The sequence below is a fragment of the Gossypium arboreum genome, chromosome 6 (assembly GCF_025698485.1).
Source record: "Gossypium arboreum isolate Shixiya-1 chromosome 6, ASM2569848v2, whole genome shotgun sequence".
Classification (NCBI taxonomy): domain Eukaryota; kingdom Viridiplantae; phylum Streptophyta; class Magnoliopsida; order Malvales; family Malvaceae; genus Gossypium; species Gossypium arboreum.
This window is the reverse complement of record NC_069075.1, coordinates 14146071-14150714: the sequence shown is the minus strand read 5'-3', so window position 1 is coordinate 14150714 and position 4644 is coordinate 14146071. Positions and strand designations below refer to the sequence as shown.

Here is a 4644-nt window from a genome sequence, read left to right as displayed (position 1 = left end):
AATGGAGATCTTCAAGCTTGAAGTAGATCCTACTTCTGAGCTGATTCTGTTGGTTGTCTTTGAGTATTTTCTGCCTTCTACTCTCTGTGTCCCCTTTTGATCCTCTTCTTTTGTGTTTAAATAGACTTTGGAATCACTACAGGAAAATAGGGCTTTAGCGGCGTTTTTAGTGGCGTTTTATTAAAAAACGCCGCAAAAATTTTAAAATTCAGAGCAATAGCGGCGTTTTAAAAAACGCCGTAAAACAGAATTCTTAATGCTTTTTACTAAAACGCAGCTAAAAATAGAGCATTAGCGGCGCTTTCGGTAAAACGCCGCTAAAAACTAGAGTATTAGCGGCGCTTTAGGTAAAACGCCGCTAAAAACCAGAGTATTAGCGGCGCTTTATGTAAAACGCCGCTAAAAACCAGAGCATTAGCGATGCTTTAGGTAAAACGCCGGTAAAAACCGGAGCATTAGCGGTGCTTTCTATAAAACGCCGCTAAAAACCAGAGCATTAGCGGCGCTTTGGGTAAAACGTCGCTAAAAACCAGAGCATTAGCGGCGCTTTTGGTAAAACGCCGTTAAAAATCCCATAACCCCTAAACCTCAAAAAGAATCATAAACACTAATCTCTAACCTCTAAAACAATAATTATTAAAATTTATGATTATACAATATATTAAATATTTTCTTATATAATCATAAAAGAGATAGTATTGAATTTAAAATATTGAATTAATTATCATTATAGTTTAAGGTTTATGGTTTAAGATATATGGTTTAAGCAGGTTTAATTATGATCGTTAACTATGGTTTAAGGTTTAGGAGTTAACTAGTATTTGAAGGTTTATGATGAATTCGGGTTTATGGATTATGATTTAGGGTTTAAAGGTTAGGGTTAAAGTTTAGAATGGGACAATTATTAACTTCTTAAGAGATAATTTTAATTCCTTTCCAGATTCTTACTTGGGATGCTATTAAGAAAGGGTGATTTTGAATGTGGAATTAGCATTTGTTGAACTATGTATAAATTCCAAGCTTATATAACATAGAAATATCTTACTGAGTGGCCGACATTATAACTAGAGTGTTCCAATAGAGAATTAATTGTTTTATTAAAGTTATGTAACTTTGTATAAATAATAATGCTATTGTGTATTTTTAATTATCTATTTTTTTTGTTTAAATATATTTAGATTAAATAGAATGTCTGAAATAAAATATATTAAAAATTAAGTTTAGGTTAAGGGTTTAAGGAAATGATACTATTAGCTAGAAATTAACGAAGAACATTTGGATTTTACTAAGATTCATGTTATTTTGTATATACGTACTCATAATATTATTTAATATAAGAATATAAACATATATATATATATATATGTGTGTGTGTGTTTTAATTTGTACTACACTAACATTGGCCACACGAATTCCCAAAAATATGTTTATTATGGTTTAGGGTTAACAATTTTTTAGAGTACTTTATAGTTTGGGCTTTATGGTCTAGGAGTTATGGTTAATTGGTTTAGGGGTTACCGAATGGTTTTGGGGTTTAAAGTTTGGGGTGAGGGGTTTTTTGTTTGTGATCTAAGGTTTAGGGTTTAGAGTATCAGGTTTAGGATTTTAAATTTAGAGTATAATTTTGGATTTTAATTTAGAAGATAAATGTATATAAGATAAATATATATAAAATATTATTTTAAAATATATATAAATATATATATGAAAAGTGGTTTATTGTGCAATTGTGTACATGAACGTAATTTGATCTAGATCTTGTAAAATATTTACACGTTATTGATATAATAAATAAAGATCATGTTTTTATTTAATTAATTTATATGCATACATAATATGTATTTTAAAATGTGTATTAAATCAAAATTAAAGTTTCAACTATAGTTAGGGTTTTAGGGTTTATATATAATTTAAAAGAAATTCTAAATATATAGTTTTAAATTTTGATCAATTTCTATAAAATATTCAGTATTAGCGGCGTTTATACATAAAACGCCGCAAAGATAGAAAATAGCGGCGTTTTTTAGAAAACATACAAAATTTTATTATACATTAGAGTAAAAGCGCTGCTTCCTCTGAATAGTAGTGGCTTTAGCGGCGTTTCTATAATAAAAGCCACAACGCGTATTAGAACGGCGTCGTTTTATAGTGTAGATAAAATAGGTGTTATCTTGGCGCTTTCTTTGAAAACGCCGCAAAAGGTCTTATTAGCGGCGTTCTTGAAAACGCCACAAATTTTTCTTATTTAAAACGGCGTCGTTTTTTCTCTCCTGAGGTTTATGCCCTTTACCCGAAATCGGTTTCATTTTTTTGCTAAGTAATTTTTCCCCCATCTCGTCTTCCTTCCCCAAATCCCTAAAACAAACACCTTTTTCCCCAAATCATCCCCTAATTCCCCAAACCCGAAATCCCTAACATTTTCCCCAAGTCCCCTTTTTTTCCCTTAATCTGTTCCCCCATTCCCGAAATCCCTTACTATTTTCCCTTTCCTCTCGTTGATGGTCAGATGCTTCATGGGTTTGAAATGGTTAGTTTTTTAGTCCCCTTTAGATTAATGTGTAGTTACTGTATTACTTGGCTTTTATTTTTTTTTTTGGAATTAAGCTTAATTGACTGAACTTGCTATTTTGAACAACCACTTCCTTTCTTGATATGTAGTGTATGCTGGAATTTTCTTACGTCTTCTTCTCTTGTAGACTTTTCTGTCATTCGTGTAATTAAATGTTATTCATGGAGAACTTGCAACTCGTTTTTAGCACATTACCTCTGCTCTGATTTGTTCAGTTGCTATAGTAGTCTGGGAGTGATTATGCTCTGGCCATGTTGCTTTGGCTTTTAATTATATCCTCCAAAGGCAGCACTGGAAAGCTTTCCTTTATTTCCAAACATATTGCTCTTTATCTCTCTCCTTCCAATAAAGCATCCAAAAATGTTGACCCACCACGGATCTGCTGCTTTTTCTTGACCCTTTCAAAATCCATTCCATTCAATTTAATTCCTCCCAATTCTTTGTAAGTTTTTTAATCGTTACATTCAATTTTTTTCTGAGAGATCTTCACAAAGTTTCAAGCTTCTTAAGCATTTCTTTGATCTAGAATGGATAGTAATTATTCAGCTATACCCAAAGGCTCATTTGTAGAATTACAAATGCATAATGAACACCACGACTTTAGATCCCAACAAAAATCACTCCTCTCTGATGATGGGAACCGGGTAAATCATCCCAAGGTTATTGATGATTTTGATGATCTTAATGATGATGATGATGTTGATACTAATGTTGATGTTGATCTCGATGATTATACCCTTGTTTTAAGTAAACCCAATATCAGGTCTGGTGTTTCTGGTGCTGTTTTTAACTGAACCACCACAATTATTGGTGCTGGAATCATGGCTTTACCTGCTACTATAAAGGTTCTGGGGCTTGTTTTAGGGATTCTCGATTAGTGGTTAGGACTGGTTCGGTTCGTAATATCTGGGTGATGTTATGTCTGGTTCGGTTCGTCATATTGGGGTTCTCGATCAGTGGTTAGGACTGGTTTTGGGGATCATAGGAAGTTATTGGTTTTGGTTGTTATGGTTGTTTTTCTTGCTCCACTTTGCGTGTTAGATAGGATTGATTCATTGAGCATGACTTCGGCTGCTTCGGTAGCTCTCGCTGTTGTTTTCGTTGTGGTTTGCTTTGCTATTGCATTCATTAAGCTTATTGAAGGGAAGATAGAGGCTCCAAGAAGGAGCCTAGATTTTGGATCGAAAATGGCAATTTTGGATTTACTAGTAGTTATCCCTATTATGACTAATGCATATGTTTGCCATTTCAATGTTCAACCTATATACAATGAGCTCGAAGGTGATGTTTTGACCAATTTTGATAGGAATCTGGGAATTCATTTTAGCACTGCTTTGAATTATATTTGCTCTTCATTTGGTTCTGGTTTTCCCTGTTATTCACTTTTCTCTACGGCAAACTGTGGATAACTTGGTGTTTGAGGGATCAACTCCTCTCACGGAGAGTAAAAAAAGGTCTTTGGCATTAACAGTAATATTGTTAGTGCTTATATATATTGGATCTACTATGATCCCAAATATATGGACAGCTTTCAAATTTACTAGAGCAACAACAGCTTACTGTCTTTTAATATGTATACAATGTAACTTATTGTCTTTTAATGGTATTGAGCTTGGTCCTATTTCTCCTGTTAATGTTATACCAAATTGCTGGCTATTTTTTTAATCATTTTATTTGTTTATTCCCACCGTTATTATGCAATATAATTAATATTATACCAATCATTAAATGTTGTTTATTTTAGAACTCATTTGATTGTTTTGTCGACCAAAAATGTACTTTTGTTCTTCAAATGCAATGAGTAGGGAAATCTCTCGACATTATTAGAGATCAATCCCAAGCATCTGTAAATAAACCCTCAAGAAAACATTTCCATTTCAATCAAGGTAACATGTTTTTCCTAACATTTATGTTTCTTTCAACATGTTTTTCCTTTTATGTTTTCAATGTTTAATTAACATTTAATTACATTCCTAAATTTTTAATGTTTTTCATAACATTTAATTAACATTTTAATTACATTCCTAAATTTTAAGCTTATTTCATCCACTCTTTTTTGTGTTTTGTCTCGATTT

The 4644-nt window shown here is 32.3% G+C and overlaps 1 pseudogene; it reads left to right on the top strand.

Moving 5' to 3' along the window:
* Positions 1-3096: 3096 nt before the first annotated feature.
* On the top strand, positions 3097-4234 carry LOC128293770 (amino acid transporter AVT6E-like; annotated as a pseudogene).
* The last annotated feature ends 410 nt before the right edge of the window (positions 4235-4644 follow it).